This window comes from Lissotriton vulgaris, chromosome 1_1 (genome assembly GCF_964263255.1).
Source record: "Lissotriton vulgaris chromosome 1_1, aLisVul1.2, whole genome shotgun sequence".
Taxonomy (NCBI): Eukaryota; Metazoa; Chordata; class Amphibia; order Caudata; family Salamandridae; genus Lissotriton; species Lissotriton vulgaris.
In genome coordinates, this window is record NC_141685.1 from 768,618,358 (window position 1) to 768,640,184 (window position 21,827).

Sequence of the window (21,827 nt, forward strand, 5' to 3'; positions counted from 1 at the left end):
ACTAAATCTATAGGGATTACTAGGAATACTCACTGATTACTAAGGACGTCCATGCCCTACACCACACTCATACCTCATAGTCTCGCGACCACATGGGTCCAGACTAATCTACCCTGGGGCAGTTCCGATTATCTACCATTACACACTGATCACCATCAGTGCTCACTCGACACACAATCCGGCGTGCCTTACACACTGAGCTGCAGCCTCAGTGCTTACTCTCTTTCTATTGTGTCCACAATCCGGCGGAACTAAACACTGGTCTCCCCCCCAGTGCTCGCTTACTTACTTTCCGGTCCACAATCCGGCGGACCTAAACACCGTATCCCCCCGGTGCTCACTCACTTACAATCTGATCTGCAATCCGGCAGATCTACACACTGACCGCAATCAGTGCTCTCACTAACGCCACTTACCAATGACGACCACTTTCCTATGAATACCTTTAGCTCTCTCTATGTTGGGAAGTCTCTCTCACTATCCACTAAAGGTTTGCTACTACAATAATATTATGGAATGGCCGAATTACTTAGTATATACTTTATCCCTCAGTTCCAGGGCTCCTCTCTCTTCCTAATTATTCAGTTATCACTTACCTGATCAGGGGTAGCATCTGTTCAAACAGTAATACCTGACTAGGAGACAAGGTTACCTCCACTGTGTGGGGACAAAAGATATACACACTATATGCAAGAGTTATTCCCTGATTTAAGCGCCCCTACTCCCTTTTGATCCATCAGTTGCTACACAGCATCTGGTTAGAAGAAAGGTTAGCTCTATCTTAAGAACAACACATGCACACTGGTTCACTAAGAACTGGGGTATCTTTATTACAATAGAATAGAATACACATACATAAATCTGCGGGGTCTCTATAACTAACAGGAACTGTAACACACCGCTGAAAGAAAAGGGATTAAACATACAGTATAAGGACAAGGTTATCTGCGGGGTCTCTGTAACTAACAGGAACTGTAACACACAAGGTTATCTACGGGGTCTCTGTAACTAACAGGAACTTTTAACACACCGCTGAAAGAAAAGGATTAGACATACAATAGCCTAGGGAATAAGGACAAGATTAAGGTGTAAGTGTAAAGTGGACTAGTTTAGACTACCTCACCTATTAGAAGGAAGATTTCTCTCTGACTCTGGTGGGATCAGGGCTCTCTCTGTCTCTCCCTCCGTCACCACAGCTCCACGCCTCTGGCTCAATTGCTCCAGCTGACAGCCTCAGCTCCGCCATCTGCTTTAATGCATTCTGATAGTCTCTCTCCAGCTTCAGCAATCATCTGCCTTCTTTCTCCATTCCAGAAAACCAATAGGACTGCACTGTATTCTGCAGCTTCAGCAGACATCCTACTCTCCACTCTTCAAGAACAAAACTGAACACTCCTCCTCTCCTGCAATTCGCTAATATGGATTCCTCTCCCCTCATGGAAATTTCCAACAGAGAGCTGCCTCCCACCGAATTCCTGTGCTAGCTCCAGAGCTCTCTGCGCAACCGCAGTGGCCATCTGCTTGTTACGTCTGGGCCCAAGAGACAAACACATTCTTCCGATAAGAACCAGTCCTGGCCGGTTTTCCCCTAGCACACAACAGCCTTAACTATAAACATTACCTTTCCCCTTGAAGCATCTCAGCTCTATCAAAATGGAGTCTCTCTAGTTCTGGGCCTTGTAGGCCTGAGAAGGATGAAATAACCCTTAGCTCTGTCAGAGTACCTACATAAACCATACCAATGTGTAATATAAAGTGAGGACCACAGGATCCAACCTCTACTATAGGCAAAATAATGAAAGGCAAAGCCAATAGGCAATAGATGGATTAGAGTAAGGGATCTATCATCATATAAAGCAGCTATCCTCTTCTAGGTCTGGAAGAAAGGGCTTAAAAGAGCCAACACAAGCTAGGAATACATATAATAGATGTGAGCAAGTTTAAAGTCTTTATCACTCCGAAATAGAGCCAAAAAGCCTGTCAAGACACTCCCCGAGCAGAATGGGCGCCAAAGACAGAAACGTCAATGCCCACTTCAAACATGACAAAGTAACAACACAAATGCCAGTACTGGACTACACTCAAACATAGTCAAGATGACCATCTTACCAAAGTTTACTTTCCTATTTAATGCAATACCATTGGAGTTTGGAAAAACAGAGCTAGCACGAGCACAGAGAGACATTACAAGCTTCATATGGGCAGCAAAAGGCACGAGGATTGCTTGGAAAAAGATTAGGAGGGGCAAGAAAGATGGAGGGCTGGCCAGCCCGGACTTGGTAGAGTACTGTAGAGCTTTCCAATTCAAGAACATCAAAGTACTACTAAAAAGTCACGACAATTACCCAACCTACTTGCAAGTAATCACAAAGTCAGATGACCATGCACTGTTTAAGTTTGGACACCCCAAGTACTTCAAAAAAATAAAACTTAAGACACTAAGGGATGCAGCAAAGATGTGGGCACAAATTAGAGGTATCCTGAAAATATCGTACTACAGCAAATGGGCCCCCATTTGGGACTCCCCTGGAACTCCAGAATGCTTCAAAGATATTCTTGCATTTTCACTAAAAAGAGCCAATGTAAAGTATTGGGGACAAATACTAAACGGACCGAACCTGAAAACATGGTCAGAGCTTCAAGAGTTGACAAACTACACACTATCCAAATTCAAATACTACCAAATTCTAAGTTGGTCCAAGACTCTACCCAGTGTAAACGGTAATGATAAAGTGGAAAACGATATGGTTAAAACAACACGAATACCAAAAGAAGTAGCGAAATGGTACTGGGCTCTGATAACGGCCAACGATATAAACCTTAACATAGAAAGACAAATATGGGGGAAAGACATTTTAACAGCAGATCTAGACCTAATTTGGGAAAAATCTGTGGCAAAATGCTGGTCAACTTTGAAATCCGCTGCCTTGAAAAGGAACCATCTGTATACAATTCATCGGGCTTATTGGACACCAAGAAAGCTCTCCAAATTTAAAAATGCAGGAATAAAGAAATGCCCAAAATGTGGAGAAGAAAGAGCAGACGACATCCACATGTTCAAAAGCTGCCCCCAACTGAAAGAATTCTGGGATCAAGTTGGTAAGACCCTGAGCACTATCCTGTCCAAGCAACTAACTGTAAGTACAATTCTTACCCTTTTTGGGATTGTAGACCCAGGAAATGAAGGGGGGCTCACCAAAGGGCAAGAAAATCTCCTCTTTGTATTAATAGTTCTTGCAAGGAGGGAAATTTGTATTAAATGGATAGGATCTTCTAGCCCAACTCATGCAGACTGGCTGAACTCGGCCATAAGAATTAACAAACTTGATAGGATAGGAAATGTAAGTAAGAGATTTAAGTTCTGGGAAAGTTTCGAAAGTTTCTTAAACCCCAAATAAGACCTAAATATAAGTCCTATGATTAACGCGATACATCTTCTGGTGGACAAGTATGATACTTGTCGAGTAGTCAAGTTGACTAGCTCCCCTTGTTCCAAATCAGAAGCAATGGTATGTAACGGGTAAAGGAAACTCCTCAAAAACCAACAAGAGGAAGATAAGAACTCCCCAGACAAGAGAGACCGAGGGGCAGTGTCGGAAAAGAAACAGAGGCAGACACCTGACACTCCGTAATCATACAGATATCGCAAGATGAGGACAAAAAAAAAAAAGTACTGGACTACACTAAACACTACTTCTGATTACCTTTATGAATGAATCATACCGGTCCGTTTTGGAATTTACGTCACTGAAGTTTTTTATTGCTTCATTTTCAATAGTGAAACCATATTACTTCTTAGAGACATCTCTTGTTTGATTATGCATGTACAAACAGATATAACAAAGTACACTTCAAAACATCATGTCATAAAAAACCATTACATTTACAAAATTACAGCACATCCTCCATTCATACTGAGCTAACATTCATACCTCATATCACACTACACAGAAAAAACTACATACAAAAACATATAACATTGTTTTAGAACCTAATGTCAAAGAAATGGTTTGCATGTCCTTATTACTGGTGTTTACGCTTTTTAATTTGGTCATAAACAGTCTTCTTTGGTTAGGAAAGTCATTAAAGGAATTAAACCATATTATTTAACCACATCGCTCTTTCCTTAAATCCAATTGACAAAAGGTACCAACAGACTGGTCAACAAACTGGTCGACGCTTTTCGAACCCCCAATTGCGGGGTTCTCTTCAGGACCAACACTATAAAAAATACAAACAATGATTTTAATGTCACAGACTAAAGACTTGGCCAATGATTATTGCTGTCACCAGTTAAAACCACGCTACCTTACCTTCTAATTGTGGGTCACAGTCCCTTTATATTAATGAATGAGGGTGGACACAGGAAACAGTAGACACTCTAAATACAAAGACACAACATAAGCGCTAGTCACAGTGTTTTTAGAAAGACCTGCAATGCGTAGCGGTGAAATGTGATGCTGATGGACTCACCTAATGACGTGTGTCAAGCCACGTTCTGAAAAGAGAAGTGAAGCGGAATCCCCATTACTCCAAAATACATTAAGCAGATTAGGCGGCAATTTATTCTCAGGGACTGGGCACTGGAAATTGGCTTACCACAAATGGGTGCGTGATGAATGAGCCCAAGAATTGATTTGGTGTTGCCCGAACTCCGACCTGTGGAGTGAAAGCGGGCCGTTACAATTCTAAAGGCTGAACGTTCCAAGTTCATAAAAATAGAAACCGGGTATGAAACCCTCTTACCGCGGCTCCTGGTGATTTCAGCTTCGTGCTCTGGATAGCTGTTTTTTGATAAATTCAACGCGGCAGTGGTGGTCTGGAAAGGAAACCGTTATGCGGGTGAGCTCGGAATACTATACAGGCGGTAAATTACTGCTGCTGCCTCGTGTACGCATTTGCATTCGGTGGCTTACCTACGGCTCGTCGCTGTATTCCTCTTGCTGTGGACAGGAAGGATTGCTATCTGTCGCTCTGTGTGGATTAAATACATCGGCCAGTGTTCCGATCAAAACACCTTCTGGTGAAAAAGTGCCTCCGGCAAGATCCAGAGCACGAACATCTGACACACGCTTGCAGGACAAGAGGCAAAGCCACATTGTCAATTTGGCGGATAACTGTTTCCTAGACAGCAATGAATTTTCAGGCCAAGAACTCAAGAAACGTAAAACCACAGATACATTCCATAATTGAACATACTTAGGGCAAGGAGGTTTTACAATCCGGATGCCTCTGAGTAATTGTCACCACTAACAATCTTCTTCATCCCTCCCAGTCAGGCTTCCGTCAGGGCTTCTCCACTGAAACCACTCTGTTAGGGGTAACTGAGAATCTTCGCCTACTACTAGATCGAGGTGAAACGGCTGCACTGATATGCTTGACCTCAGTGCAGCCTTCGATACTGTTTCGCACAGTATCCTTCTCAGCAACCTTGCCTCTTTTGGCATTTGTGATAAAGCCTTACACTGGTTCTCGTCTTTTCTCACTGACCGGACTTTTCAAATCTTTTCAAACACATCTACTTCCAACACCTGCCTTTCTCCACATGGTGTGCCCCAGGGTTCTATCCTTAGTCCTCTTCTTTTCAATCTTTATGTTGTTCCTCTGGCCCATATTGCACATCACTCTGGTCTTAATCTCTTTACTTACGCTGATGACTCCCAGAATGTGTTTTCCCTATCCCAAGCTGATCCTTCCTCGCCTTCATCCTTGCTAACAGGTCTTAACGATATCTCTCGTTGGATGAGCCACAATTTTCTCAAACTAAACAGCGACAAGACGGAGGTGCTTGTCTTTGGTAATAAGCCTGATCTATGGAGTTCGAGACACTGGCCTTCGACCATGGCCGACTTACCCATTCCTTCTGAGCGAGCACGAAATCTTGGGGTCCTTATCGATAGGGATCTATCGATGAAAGATCAGGCAAATAAAGTTGCAGCCACCTGTTTTACTATTCTAAGATGGCTGAGAAAAATCTTTTGGATTCTGCCTTCCGACACCCAGAGATCTGTCGTGACGGCCCTGGTGACCTCTAGATTGGACTACGGGAACGTGCTCTATCTGGGGGCTACCAGGCCGGTCATGCGCCGTCTCCAACTAGTTCAGAATGCCGCCGCACGGCTTCTCTGTGGTTGTCGGAAACACGATCCAATTACTGAACGCCTCAAGGAACTGCATTGGCTCAATCTTGACAACCGGGTAAAATTTAAGGCATTACGCTTTATGCATAAGATTAAAATTGGAGCCGCCCCCATCTATCTCCAATCCCTTGTTAAACCTTATGTACCTGCACGTTTTCTCCGTTCTTCTTCCCAACACCTGTTCTGTGTGCCTAAGTTCAGGCTTTCCAGAGTGGGTGGTCGCTCTTTTGCCACTTTAGGACCCAAACTCTGGAATTCCCTTCCCCTGGACTTACGTGTGGAGCACTGTCACTTCCGCTTCCGTAAAGCCGTAAAGACCTGGCTCTTTGCCCAATAACTTCCCCCTTGGATTTATTCTGCTATCACTGTCAATCAGCGCCGGGAAACCCTTACGGGTAGCTGTCGCGCTCTATAAGACTAATAAATAAAGAAATAAATAAATAATTTGGAAACCAAAGGATGTTCCCCAATAGGCTTAGAATCCACTGGAATATGACCATCCGAAATAGCAGAACGAAAGTTATTAACCGTCCTGTATGCCAAACCAGAAGAAGCAAGAGAAGCAAGAAAATTAAGAACTAAGGTGACATCTGCCGTAGAGGGATCCACTGATCTCTGAATACACCAATCACACCACCGCTTCCAAGCTGACGAATAACGTTTGTGGGTGTTGGGGGCCCAAGCTTCGCCGATAAATCGGGCAGCGTCAGAAGAAAGGCCTGCGATTTGCCTGCGTCCCCCGAAATCCGCCACGCTACAAGATTGAGATGACCCTTTAGAATGAGAGGGCGGGGCTGCAGAAGAGGGTCCAGCAACAGTTTCCACCTGTTGGGGAGAAGGAGCGGCGGAGAGCAACTTATCTCCAGAAGAACTGGAAACCACGCCTGAGCCCTCCAAAGGGGAGTGATGAGAATCAGATCCGAGAGAAAATGCCTCGAGCGGGCCAGAACCCTGGGAATCATCATGAAAGGGGGAAATGCATAACACAGGTGAGGAGGCCAAGACTAGAGGAAGGCATCCGTTGCCAGAGCCTCCGGATCCGGACGCCAACTGTAAAACAGTGGAAGCTGTTTGTTCAGGCGAGAGGCAAATAGATCCAAGTGGCATTGGCCCCAAACCCGGACCAAGGTCCGAAACACTCGAGGGTGGAGACGCCAGTCGCTGTAATCTCGGAGGTGATGGGAGTTCCAATCCGCCACTAGATTGTCGCGACCTGGAAGGTACTCTGCAATAATCGTGATCTGGCGTTGTAAGCAAAGATGCCAAAAGTCCTTGGCGATCTCCAAAAGGAGTTTGGATTTTGTGCCCCCAAGTTTGTTGACATATCTCACCGCTGAGATGTTGTTCATGCGGAGTAGAATGCAACAGTTCGTTGCTTGAGGGGAAAGACAGCGGATCGCAAAAGAGCCCTCAAGAAGTTCTAAACAATTGATGTGGAGGGATAATTCCTCCCGGGACCAACGGCCCCCTGTCGTCATGGAACCGCACCGGGCTCCCCTTCCCCAAAGGCTCACATCGGATTCGATAATGATGTCTGGAGACTTCCCGAACAGCGCTCGACCGTTCCAGGATTCCATGTGGTCCAGCCACCACAACATTTCCCAACGAGCATCCTCCGACAGGGGGATGAGATTGGAGTAGCGAAGGCCCTTCTGAAGATGTCTGATCTTGAGGCGCTGAAGGGCGCGATAATGTAAGGGACCCGGAAATATGGCTTGGATTGAAGAGGAAAGGAGACCTACAATCCGAGCCACAGTCCGCAAAGAGACTAGTTCCTTGGACAAGACCAGACGCAACTCCCGTTTGATCGCTCTGATCTTCTGACCTGGAAGAAGAAGCTGACAAGCTATGGAATCGTTGCTGAAACCTAGAAAATCCATTTTCTGCGAGGGTTGAAAGTCTGACTTCAGAGGATTGATAAGAAAACCTAGAGATTGCAAGAGATCGATGGCCCATTGTAAATGAAGTTGCAGAAAAAGGGGGCAATGAGCCATTAAAAGAATATCGTCCAGATACACAATCAAACGAACTCCTCGGGCCCGCAAAGATTCCATTACCGGTCTCATGAGCTTCGTAAAGCACCATGGAGCGGAAGAAAGACCGAAGGGGAGTACAGTGTACTCGAACCATTTCCCCAATCATTGAAACTGAAGAAAGCGACGGTGGGGAGCATATATCGGAACAGACAGATAGGCGTCTTTCAGATCCAAACGGACCATCCAGTCCCCCTCTCGAAGAAGATCTCGAAGAAGATGGATACCTTCCATCTTGAAATGACGGTATACAACCCCGCCGTTGAATTCTTTGAGGTTTAAGACTAAACGGGAACCTCCCCCTTTTTTCTCCACTAGAAATATAGTGCTGACGAAACCGTCGGGATGATGGGAAGATGGAAGGATGGCTCCTTTCGTCAGAAGGGACTCAACTTCTTCGGAAATGAAGTCTTGATCTCGTTGGAAAAAAACAAGGGGTAAAGGAAGGCGGTGTTGGAGAGGGCGTTCGTAGAACTCTAGTTTGAAACCTTGCACCGTCTCCAACACCCAAGCATCGCTGGAGATTAGCTGCCAATTGCATAGAAAATACTTCAGTCTGCCCCCAAAAACAACCTCAGATGACAGAATTAAGCTCACATGAGTTGGAGGAATCTTGACGTCCTCCCTGGGCACCTCCGTAGCCTCCTTTGCCGTAGTTGTTTCTACCCTTGTGAGAGGGGTAGAATCTGTTTTTTCCAGAGCCATAGTTGTCCTGGGCTCCACCTCTCTGGGACTGGCTTCCTCGTTGAGCAGGTTGGTTGCCTCCCTGGCCGGACAAACGTCCCCTTCGGCCGACCCGTCCGAAAACCTCGACGGAAGGCACGGCGCAGGTTTGATTGCGCCTTGTCAAGGCCACTAGAGGTCGCAACAAAATTTGTAAGTTCTTTCAGGAAGGGGGTTACCAAAAAGGAAACCTTGTGCCAAAGGGCCAGATTCAAAAGATGCAAGATCTGTTAATTTAGGGTCCAATTTCATTAGAATCAAGCGACGGCGCTCACAGGACAGGGCGCAATTTGCATTACCTAAAATGCATATAGCCCTTTGAGACCACCCCGCTAACTCATCGGGATCAATAGGTGAATTAGAGTTTTTCGCAAAATAAGCCAAATCCAAAATTTTGGTCAAAGGGCCCAAGAGATCTAGTAATTTGTCCTGGCAGGACCTCCACGACCTATCCAGACCTTTCTTCTGGTCTTTGGCATACTTGCGCATATATGTAACCATGGATGGATCTACCTCAGAAGTCTCAGCCAACTTGTCCGCCAGGTCTGGGCGGGGACACTCAGAGCGCAGCCTGGCGCGAACATCTTTCTCGAAGGGACGACGAATATGTGCTTGAACATATTCAGTAACCTCTGGTGAGGGAAGCCAAGCTGAAGAGTTTGGGTGGATAATATCATCTGGCTCAAAGGTTAATACTTGAGGGGTAGAAGAGGCATCGACGAAATGCTCTTTGCGATCCTTCTTCTTGGGAGGCGGCACCACAGGGTCCGAAGAAGAATCAGTTGAAGACGAGTCTTCAGTCACGGTGGAGGCTTGATGTGTCTGAAAAGACATGGCAGATCTTTTAGAAGACTTGGCAGTGGACAGATTTTTAGCCAATTTTTTAAAATCTGCTGTATGAGGGTTTTTAGGGGATTTCTTGGACCGACCTGAAGAAGGAATCCAACCCTGCTGAGTAGCATATTCAGCCAAATGTCTCTTGAGAGGGGCTATAGCGTGATACAAAGCTTGGTCCATGAATTCAGCACCCTCAGAGCCCGCGGGCTCTTCCTCAGAGTAGTAATATGCGTCCTCATCCTCATAATACTCTGCCATTCTGACCTCTGGAGAGGTGATATGCCCAAGAGGAGGCGAAAAATATATTGACACCCAAAGGGCACTTCAGGGGGAGTGTAGCCTCAAAGCAAGCCAATGGACAGGAAAAACCTGTCAAAGTAAATATTAGAATGTGGAGGGAGGGCTTGCTGAAGACACTCTAGGCAAAGCCTCTGCAATCATTTTACAACCCCAGGGAATTCAAAGAGCACTAGGGCGTCAGGGGCCTAACTACAGGAATAAGGGCAAAGGCAGAAGCCAATTCAACTCAACTCCGAAGAGACACTCGAGCGCTGGACGTCCTGTCAGAAATTCTCTCAGGAACCAATGCGCAGTACCACCGCCGACCGCAACGCGAGAACAGCTGGTGGACTGCGCATGCGCCGAATGAACCTGTCGAAAATGGGAGACGCGCGAGCAGGACCCTCGTCTCTCAGCCCCGCTCCCGCTTCACAACAAAAGAACAGGCGCAAGAAGCAAGCCTGCAACCGGGGGGTGAGCACACGCCCCCGCAGCCGACGCCGAGAAGCGGCGAAACAACAACAATGCGGAACAGTAAAGCGTCGAAGGCAATAGCGGTAACACGCGAACCGGAAGGTTCAAATTAGCATATAGCAATAACGCTGCAGTGAAATACAAAGCGTGCACAATATTAACATGAATTAATGCAAAATAGCAAGTAAATAAGGAAAGAGCACTTAACTGGCTGTGGAGCAGCAAAGAAAGAGGAAGTTGGAACCTCTATGACTCATTATATACCTTCTATGTACTCTATAGTTACCCAGTGCTTATGGGTAGTGTAGTTTTTTGTTTTCTTTACTGTGTTTTTATTGGCTGCTGTGTTCAGTAAAGAAATTGAGAAAAGCATAATCGGAGTTCCGTCCTGACATAGAATTTCTAATGTTTTGTGGCATCTTGTAGAAATCTGTGCCCTGCATATTATGGTTTATCAAATATAGCTAATACCTGCATGCACTTTAATATAATATATTCATGCTGCTATTTTCTTACTGTATATTTTTTTGTTGTCAAATCTTTTTATTCCACCCCCATAATAGGGAGTTGCAATGGAGTGACTTGTACACAGCGTTAAGCCTACAACCCAACAGGGCCGGCCGCGTTATAGCATGAGAAAATGGAAGATCATTGACAGTACTCAAGCTCAAGGTTATACACAGCGTTTTACCTACAACCCATAAGGGCCATACTCAGTCAACAGATCCTGTGTAGTCACTGCCAAGATAACCCGATCCCCGAAACATCTGTGACCATTAAACCCAGAGGGTTAGAACTATAAGACCAAGATGGTCATAACTTCAGTAGAGTGACAGGAAAGGGGACAGCAAAGTAGAGAAGACAGTAGGAGTAGACGAAAAGAAGAGACTAAGAGAGAGAGGAGCCCCAAGACGCCAAGAGTGGGGACTGAGAGGGGGAATGGAGGGGCACTGCATCAGCCGTCAGGGAAATCAATGTCATTGACAATGCGCAAAGCCTCACATACCAAAATCTCATGTCTGCAATCTACCGGGGTCAGGGGGAACTACTGCATCTTCCACTAATTGTAGCTCCCGGAGCTTAGGGGGCATGTGACACGCATGCTCTATTGCAACAGGTATTTCACCAAGGGTTTCCACACCGCTTTGAAGCGCACATCTCGGGCCTGCAGCCGGGCTGTGAGAAGTTCCATTGTCATGACATGCCAGAGGCGCACAAACCACACAGCGATGGGCGGGGCTTCCACCTTCTTCCAGTACAGAGCAATGAGCTGCCTAGCCGCTTAGGGTGGACAAAAATATTTACAACAAGGGGTGGTGAGGGACAGAGTCTCTGAATTAAGCAGAAAGCTCTCACCCAGTCAAGAGATCAGGGCTAGATCCAACACCGTTTTTTAGCTCACTGCACCATCCCAGTTTCAGAACCTGGCTGTATGCAAATTAGTCCGTTCCTGTCCCAGTGCATGATGGGAACAGGGCAAACCAAACTACAAAAGCCAATTCTTACACTGGGAAGGAAACAAGCTCCCGGGGACCGGTTTCTGGCATTACAGCCGTCTTCGGCCCGGTTTGCTTGAACTGGGTAAGAGTGATCTGCTTATTTCAGATACTCTGTTCATCACCACTCCCTTTTCTGTATCGTTTTTGGCCACTATAGGTGTGGCAGGGTATACTCAGACATGAGTCCCTTTCTCACTGCTCCATCAGGATTCAAGCAAGCCGGGCCGAAGAGGCTGAAATGCCAGAAACCGGTCCCCGGTAGCTTGTCTCCTTTCTGGTGAAGAATTGGCTTGGTAGTTTGGTCTGCCCTGTTCCCATGATGCACTGGGCCAGGGACAGACTAATTTGCATATAGCCAGGTTCTGAGCTGGGATGGGGCAGTGAGATAAATAACGGTGATGGATCAAGCCCTGATCTTTGGACTGGGTAAGAGTGATCTGCTTATTTCAGATACTCTGTTCATCACCACTCCCTTTTCTGTATCGTTTTTGGCCACTATAGGTGTGGCAGGGAATACTCAGACATGAGTCCCTTTCTCACTGCTCCATCAGGATTCAAGCAAGCCGGGCCGAAGAGGCTGAAATGCCAGAAACCGGTCCCCGGTAGCTTGTCTCCTTTCTGGTGAAGAATTGGCTTGGTAGTTTGGTCTGCCCTGTTCCCATGATGCACTGGGCCAGGGACAGACTAATTTGCATATAGCCAGGTTCTGAGCTGGGATGGGGCAGTGAGATAAATAACGGTGATGGATCAAGCCCTGATCTTTGGACTGGGTAAGAGTGATCTGCTTATTTCAGATACTCTGTTCATCACCACTCCCTTTTCTGTATCGTTTTTGGCCACTATAGGTGTGGCAGGGTATACTCAGACATGAGTCCCTTTCTCACTGCTCCATCAGGATTCAAGCAAGCCGGGCCGAAGAGGCTGAAATGCCAGAAACCGGTCCCCGGTAGCTTGTCTCCTTTCTGGTGAAGAATTGGCTTGGTAGTTTGGTCTGCCCTGTTCCCATGATGCACTGGGCCAGGGACAGACTAATTTGCATATAGCCAGGTTCTGAGCTGGGATGGGGCAGTGAGATAAATAACGGTGATGGATCAAGCCCTGATCTTTGGACTGGGTAAGAGTGATCTGCTTATTTCAGATACTCTGTTCATCACCACTCCCTTTTCTGTATCGTTTTTGGCCACTATAGGTGTGGCAGGGTATACTCAGACATGAGTCCCTTTCTCACTGCTCCATCAGGATTCAAGCAAGCCGGGCCGAAGAGGCTGAAATGCCAGATACCGGTCCCCGGTAGCTTGTCTCCTTTCTGGTGAAGAATTGGCTTGGTAGTTTGGTCTGCCCTGTTCCCATGATGCACTGGGCCAGGGACAGACTAATTTGCATATAGCCAGGTTCTGAGCTGGGATGGGGCAGTGAGATAAATAACGGTGATGGATCAAGCCCTGATCTTTGGACTGGGTAAGAGTGATCTGCTTATTTCAGATACTCTGTTCATCACCACTCCCTTTTCTGTATCGTTTTTGGCCATTATAGGTGTGGCAGGGTATACTCAGACATGAGTCCCTTTCTCACTGCTCCATCAGGATTCAAGCAAGCCGGGCCGAAGAGGCTGAAATGCCAGAAACCGGTCCCCGGTAGCTTGTCTCCTTTCTGGTGAAGAATTGGCTTGGTAGTTTGGTCTGCCCTGTTCCCATGATGCACTGGGCCAGGGACAGACTAATTTGCATATAGCCAGGTTCTGAGCTGGGATGGGGCAGTGAGATAAATAACGGTGATGGATCAAGCCCTGATCTTTGGACTGGGTAAGAGTGATCTGCTTATTTCAGATACTCTGTTCATCACCACTCCCTTTTCTGTATCGTTTTTGGCCACTATAGGTGTGGCAGGGTATACTCAGACATGAGTCCCTTTCTCACTGCTCCATCAGGATTCAAGCAAGCCGGGCCGAAGAGGCTGAAATGCCAGAAACCGGTCCCCGGTAGCTTGTCTCCTTTCTGGTGAAGAATTGGCTTGGTAGTTTGGTCTGCCCTGTTCCCATGATGCACTGGGCCAGGGACAGACTAATTTGCATATAGCCAGGTTCTGAGCTGGGATGGGGCAGTGAGATAAATAACGGTGATGGATCAAGCCCTGATCTTTGGACTGGGTAAGAGTGATCTGCTTATTTCAGATACTCTGTTCATCACCACTCCCTTTTCTGTATCGCCTAGCCGCTCCCAGCATTTGAAGCGCCAGCGCCCATTCGATCCGAGTGAGGGCCTTCAATCCTGCAGGCTTAATACCCAGTAGTATCGTACAAGAGGCTTCAGGCAGAGGAAACCCCAGTACCCCCCCTGATGTAGCTTAAGACCTCCTTCCAGAAGAGGGTCAGCAAGGGACAAGTCCACCATATGTGCAGGCAATCCCCAGTCGCAGATCGGCACCTCCAACACACGGGAGAAGAGTTCGGGAACATTCTATGCAACCGCTGCGGTGTGTAATACCACTGAGTCATCATTTTATATGAATTCTCCTGTTTCGGTATACTACGGTAAATCCAGGGTATGTCACACCATAGTCTGGACCACTGTGCCGGGGTGATGTCCATGCCCGAGAGGGAGTGCCAGCGTTGCTGGTATGGTAGGGAAGGCGAAGTGTGCGGGTGCTGCAAAATCTGGTAGATTTTGGAGATCAGTCCCTTCGTCTCTGTAAAGGAGCGAGCCAATCGCTCAAACGGAGTAAAGGCGCCTGTGGCCGAATGATATGTATCGTCTGCTAGCACCCAGTGCTTCAGTTGAGTGTATTGCAGTCCGGCCGCAAGCGGCACTCGGAATTCCTCCCTGCAGTCCGCAAAAGTCTTGAGGGAGCCTCCATCAAACAGATCTGTGAGCACCCTACAGTTGCCTTGAGGCCAGTTACGGAAAGCCCCAGTCCGATGTGCCGGGGGAAAACTTGGATTCCCTTCGATAGGGGTGTGAGGCGAGGGGAAGGTGGTAAGGCCCTTACGGACCGCTATTCTGTCCCAAATCTCCAGCACCGTTTTCGTGGGCACCGCCAGGTACGCGCTCGGAGATCGCCCTGCAATAGGCTTCCATGCCAGATCCCATATGGTGCGCCCGGTCATGGCCCTATCCATATGAAGCCACCCTTTTTCGCTCTCCGTTACACCCCACTCAACTACGTACCGAAGGTGCGCAGTCCAGTAATATTCCACCAGATTGGGGCAGGCCAAACCCCCCGGTCCCTCGGCGCCATCAGGAGAGCTTGAGAGAAGCGAGGTCTCTTCACCCCCCCCAGATAAAGTTTGTTAGATCTCACTGGAGTCCTCTGATGCTATGCAGCGGTATAGGGGTAGGAAGACACTGAAACAGATTCAGGATTTTGGGTAGGATGGACATCTTGACAGCGTTGATTCTTCCCAGCCAGGATGGTACAAGCGGTCTCCACCGCCTTAGGTCCTCGAGGACCGATCGCCGATAGTCTTTCCAGTTGGCTTGTGTCCAGCCGTCCAACGAGGGGGTCAATGTCAGGCCCTGATACCGGATGTGCTGGGTCGACCATTTATAAGGGGCTAGTTGCTCCAAGGAGGGGATGTCTGATTGCGGTATAGTGAGGCTGAGTACCCAGGACTTGCTGTGATTAATTTTCAGGCCAGAAGCCCTCTCATAAAGGTGCAGCGCAGTATGCACTGCCGGCAGGGACTCTCGGGCCGCGTGAATGCAAGGATAAGGTCGTATGCAAAGAGCGCTACTTTGTTGTCTTGGCCGCCTAGAGGAACACCGTGGATATTAGGGTCCCTGCGTATCATATCCGCTAGGGGCTCAACTGCGAGGGTGAATAATAGGGCCGAAAGCGGACAGCCCTGCCTGGTGCCCCTTCCAATGTTGATCAGCTCCGTGAGCTGCCGTTGACCCTTATCCTGCCCGCGGTGCAATGGGGCCATGATCCTGGCAATCATCTTCAGGCCGAGCCCCACCCTGCACAGTACCGCCCTGAGGAAGGACCAGTCCACCCGGTCAAACGCCTTCTCCAAGTCTAGCGAAAGAAGACAAGCTGGGATCCTCCAGTGGTGGACCTTCCCTACCAGGTGGGCAACCCTGCGGACGTTGTCTGCTCCCTGACAACCGTGGAAGAAGCCTTCCTGATCAGGGTCGATCAAACTCGGCATGTGAGGACCCATTCGCTTCGCTAGCAATTTGGTGTAAATCTTAAAGTCCTAGTTCAGCAGAGCAATCGGTCGGTACGACGCGCACAGTGAGGGGTCTTTCCCAGGTTTTGGGATTAAGGCAATTTCTGCCAGACCCATATCAAGGGACAGACCCACCTCCTCGGTAAAGGAGTTAAACAGGTGTAAAAGGTAGGGGCCCAGCTGTGCTTGATACATGCGATAGAAGGATAGTGGAAGCCCATCAGGCCCTGGCGTTTCCCCAAGGGGAGGATGCGGAATGCCGCAGCTATCTCCTCTGGCATGATATGTTCCTCCAGTTCCTTTGCGTGTTGCGAGTGCAGTGTCGCACCCCCATGGTGCCCCAATACTTCCTCCACCAGCTCCGAAGGTGGTTTCTCCTCCGTGTACAACGCCGTATAATAGTCCCGAAAAGCTCTACACTTATCCTTTGCCGCCACAACCCTGGTCCCATCGGGCAGTCGAACATTTGCTATATGCTCTTTCGCGGCTCGGGCCCTCAGTCTCCTCACCAGCAGCTTCCCCACTTTGTCTCCCCCTTCAAAATACCTCTGTTTCAGTGCCAGGAGGGATTTCTCTGCCCTATTTGTGCGCATCAGCCTGAGCTGTCCTCTAAGATTAGCAAGGTGCTGCCTGTGTGCCGAGTAGAGTGGCCCTGATCCTGCTTTCCTCTGCCCTCAAGTCTCCCACAAGCTTATCTTCCAGTGCACGTGCTTCGCGCGCCCTGGCAATCGAGAGGGAAGTAATATGGCCCCGTATGCTAGCCTTGAAGGCATCCCAGACCACCGGAAAGGGTGTTTCAGGGAGATAATTATTCTCAAAGTAGGAGACAATGGCCCCCCTAAAGTCTTTCACATCCGCCGCGTCCCACAGAATACTCGGCGGGAGGCACCACCTCCTTTCCCGGGCAGGGCATGCCGCCGGGTCCTGCAGCAATAACTCAACGTGGGCGTGGTCAGAGAGGGAGATGTCAGACATATCGACCTCCACCGTGTCGCGGAGGAGATCACTAGTAACAAATAAATAGTCTATGCGAGAGTAGGATCTATGGACATGTGAATAGTACGAGTACCCCCGCTTATCTGGGGAAAAGTACCGCCAGGTGTCGAACAGCCCAAAGTCCGTCAACTGCTTGCGCAGAGTCGCCGACATCGCCCCTGTGCCACTGGAGGAATTCTCACTCCGGTCTATCTTAGAATTCCATACTAAATTGAAGTCTCCGCCCACAATGAGTGATGAGCCGTCCTGCGGTATCTGCCCCCCTAGGAGGTCTTGAAGGTAACGGTCCTGCACCTGATTAGGGGCATATACATTGCACAATGTGATGTGACGGTGCCCAATTTCTACCTCCACACAAAGAAATCGTCCATCACCACCCCGGTAGGGTCTGCCGCCCCCCTGCCTGATGCCAGACCTGCACAAGATTGCCACTCCCGCTGTCTTGGTGTCAGCTGCTGCCCAAAACTGAAGCGGATATTTAGGGTGAGCAATGCGCACAGTATCAGCCTGCATGAGGTGTGTTTCTTGAAGAAATATGATGTCAGGGTGTTGCCGTAGGAGATATTGCCAAACCTGCTTACGCTTATTAGGTGAGTTAAGGCCCTTCAAGTTAAGCGTCAGGACCTTCAAAGGGCTAGGAGCATTTACTGCCATATCTGGTTCTGATTGCCACCCGGCCACAATCGCACATCACACATCCCGCGTATCCCACGCGCACTACAGCCACGCAGCCACATCACCCCACCCCAGCCCATCAACCGACGTCTCCACCCCACACCCTCCAGGAAAGAGAGAGAAGAGAGAGCATAGAATAGGAGGAAACAGGAAAAGTAGAGAAAAGGAGGAAAAGCAAGGAGCAGCCAGAGATGCCACCCATCGATAAACAACAACTGTGGCCAACAGGGCCTCACTGTACTGTCCCCGGTACAAAGCATCCTACACCCTCAGGTTTGGACGCTCTCTGGGATGTAACTCCCTGAGGGACAGTCAAAGAGGGGGGTTGTGACGGTCTTAGAAATTCTGCATTCAAGGAGCTCCCACGGGCACCCAGCCCTGTACATCAGGAGCCAGGGTGAAATGTGAGATGGCACGAAGCCCAGGTGTAGGGCCCCCCAGTACTAGGAAAAGTGGAGTGCTAACACGCCGCAAGTCAAGGTGTCGGGGAGAGCCCACCATGCTCCTCTTTGTCCCCCTCAAGCGATCGAATATGAGCAATGATGTCCTGCTTGGCCTGTGAGGGCGATTGCTCAATGTCGGACGGCGGGCGGTGCTGCCGGCGCACAGTAGTCCACGAGGGCGCTGCCGCCTTCCTCTCCCGCTTATGAGACAGTGTCGGGCTCGCCGGCGGGGTCGTCTGCAATCGGATGAGTTGCGCCGCTTCGGTGTAAGTCCGTATGACTCTCCGCTTGGATTCCCACTGGAATATCAGAGCGAACGGGTGACCCCATTGATATGCAATGCCCATTCTGCACAATTTCTCAGTCACCGGCCGAAACGGTCATCTGCTCTTCAGGGTGTTGGGCGCCAGGTCCTGGAAAATCTGGATTTTGTGGCCTCTGGTTTGGAGGTCCGGCTTATCCCGCGCGGCTTTCCAGATTGCCTCTTTCTCCGTGAAGAAATGGACCCGCGTTAATATGTCCGGTAGGAGTCCTGATCTGCCCGCCGGAGCGGACACTCGATGCGCCCGTTCCAGTGCCGGTGGAGAAGCCTTGTCATCCCCCAGATCTCATGGAGGAGCTGCGTCACGTATCCCATGGCGTCTTCCCCCTCTTCCCCAAGAGAATTCCCCGGATACAGAGGTTGTTGCGGCGACTCCTGTTCTCCAAATCCTCCTGCTTCACTTGGAGCAGAGCTTGATGTTCTGCTCCTCGAGGGTCGCCAGGCGCTGCCATAGGTGTTCCTGTTCTTCCTTGCGCGCATCCATCGTCGGCTCCAACCCGTCTACACGGTCTCCAAGTTCCGTGACCTCCTTCCGCAGCTCCTTCACACACGTGTGTACTTCAGTCCGCAACGATCCTATCTCCATTTTCAATTCAGACATGAAGGTGGATATGAATGACTGCGTGACCAGCGGGGACTCCTCAGCAGCTTGCGATGACCCTTCCCCACCAGCCGTGGCCCCAGTCTTTCCCCACATCGCTACAACAGTGTTGTCCTTGGGGGCCGCTGAAGAGTCAGCCTTGCTCCCTTTGTTGGAGCACGTCATTGCTAGCGACAACCGCCTGAAGTTGAGAGTCACAGGCACTCCTCGCTGCGTGACAGATGCCAAAGTGGGGCACAAAGGTCGAAGCTAGGGTCCGGTTCTGCTCCCGCACCACCCACAACACACCAGTCCAGCAATTCCTCCCCTCCACCCGCAGTGCCCAAGCCTACAACACAGGGACACTAGCGGCACTGCCAAAGCCCGGAGGGTGTGAGGCCAGAGGGGGAAGTCCAGCCAGTGACCACCCCACAAGGAAAGAGCGCCAGCAGTATCCCTCACAAGTGCGTCCAGGCCGTGATCAGCATCCTCCCGTGTCCGTTTACAAAGAACTCACAGCCATGCCCCAAGGGACCTCCCCAGACACTTCTTCCAGCACCCTACTGCCCAACCGCCCGCCAAGAGGGTCAGGGGGTTGCAAAAATGGGGTGAGGCACAGTCAACAATCAAGTGTCCTCTCAACCCTAAGGCCCTTGTTCCAGCCACCAGGTTGCCCCGGGTAGTCCCATGGAAGTGGGCGGTTCGCACTGTCCACCACCCCTCAGCTCCCAGGGACCACACTTCTCACCTGGAATGGCCGACACCGTACCTGCTCACACCCATAGGTAGTGGTGCCTCGGAGGTCCAGTCTCTTCAGCAGCAGGTGTCCGCCGGCTCAGGCCCCTCCACCACTGAGTGGGGCCCCCAGAGAGCTGCACGAGCCCGTAGGTTGACGGTCTTGCAGGGACCCAGCTCCTCAAACCCCCGAGTGGCTCCCTCGCCGGTTCCGCTGCAGGCTGCACTCCACTCCGCACTACAGATCCTCTCCACAGTTGAAAGAGGAGCGCCGTCCACTCTACAGGAGCCCCCCGGCTCCCAGGCCCGCACCTCTGAGTCTCAAAATGGCGGGTCACATCTTTCACACCCACCGGAGTAATGCACTCACATCTATCAAGCTGACCGTGCAGCTTCACGATCACAAGGACGGAGGGCGGCCACGCTCTCGCCTCCACTCCGCTCACCGGTCCTCGCCTCACACCCAGGTGGCCAACTCCTTTCCAGCTTGTATCTCTGGCAATGGGGCAGCGGGGTCGTATACCACCCCCGCAACAGGCGACTCTCCGCACTGCCAGGCACAACCCCCAGTGAGCAGCAGTGGTTCAGGCGCGCAGGTAATCCAGGGCCCTTCAAACGGCCAAGCCGCGGTCACCAAGCCATACCTCCGGACCCCGGGTATTCAAAATGGCGGACCACAGCTCCCCCGTCTCCCTCGTCTGCCGGCCTCTGTGTGTGGGGGAGTCACTACACAGGTGCTGCGCCCAAAGCGGCTTCACCAGTACTGCTCCGATGTCACCTCTGTCCGCTGTGAGAGGGGGAAAGGCAGCCGCTCCGTCCCGCGCCGTCAGTAGGATGTCGCCGGTCAGGGCGTCTGTGGTCTCAGCCGCCAACGGCCGCTGTGCACCGTCTCGTCGGGGCAGAAACCAGCAGATCCACACAGGGGCTCCAACAGGGGCCCCCCTCAGCACCATAGCCCCACCTTCACTGGAATCCCGGGCACAGTACCCGCCAAGGGATGCGGTCCCATCTGCTCCCACCGGCAGCCAGAGGGCAGCGCAAACCGCAGGCGGGAGAAAATGGCGGGCTCCGCTCAAGACCTTTAAGCAGCCCCAGCCAGGTAGTCACCGCTGTGCGGGGGGGCCAGGACTCCTCGCGCCCCGCAATCGAGTCTTCACTATGGGCAGTCCCTCGTCTAAAGAGCACGTCAGTGTCCGGGGGGCCAACCACTCGCCTCCCGCTCCGCAATCAAAGCCCCAGGGCACAGGGCTCAAGATGGCGGTCACTCTGACTGGGCGGCCGTGCCGTCGCCGCTCAGCGTCCCTTGGAGCCTCCCGGGGTCCCGGGCACCTCGTCCCTCACAGCGCTGGAGTCAGTAGGTCCTCGACACTTCCCGGGTGGCAGGTAAGTGCCCTGGCTCCGCATTAATTGCCTATACCAGCGGTGTGCAGCTGGAGCTCCTCTGGAGCACGTCTCACCTCATTGCCGTCTTGGCCACACCCCCTTCTTACTGTATTTTAACATATTACGCAGTGCTGTTATTTGTCTGTTTCTGATTGCCGCATTTTTGCACTTATTAATCTATGCTGCTAAAGTTAAGAAAAACTGACCAATTTAAAGGAGTGGTCTTATATATTTACCGCTCTTTTATAATATCAATTTTTATAATTCCGTTTATTCTATATATACAAGTCCTTGTTATTTATTGTCATTTATTGATTTTTTATCTAAAAAGTTTTTAACGTGACCTGTGTATTTATTGATCTTAAGTATCCAAAAAAATATTATTTTAATTGAATTGAATTGGAATATAACATACATGCATTGAACCACTACTGCATTTCATTTCCCACCACATCGTCCACCCCAACAAATAGATTCCATCACCATATAGCTGGTCCCTTAACTAAGAGGCCCGCATAACAACATTGATACATATGCATC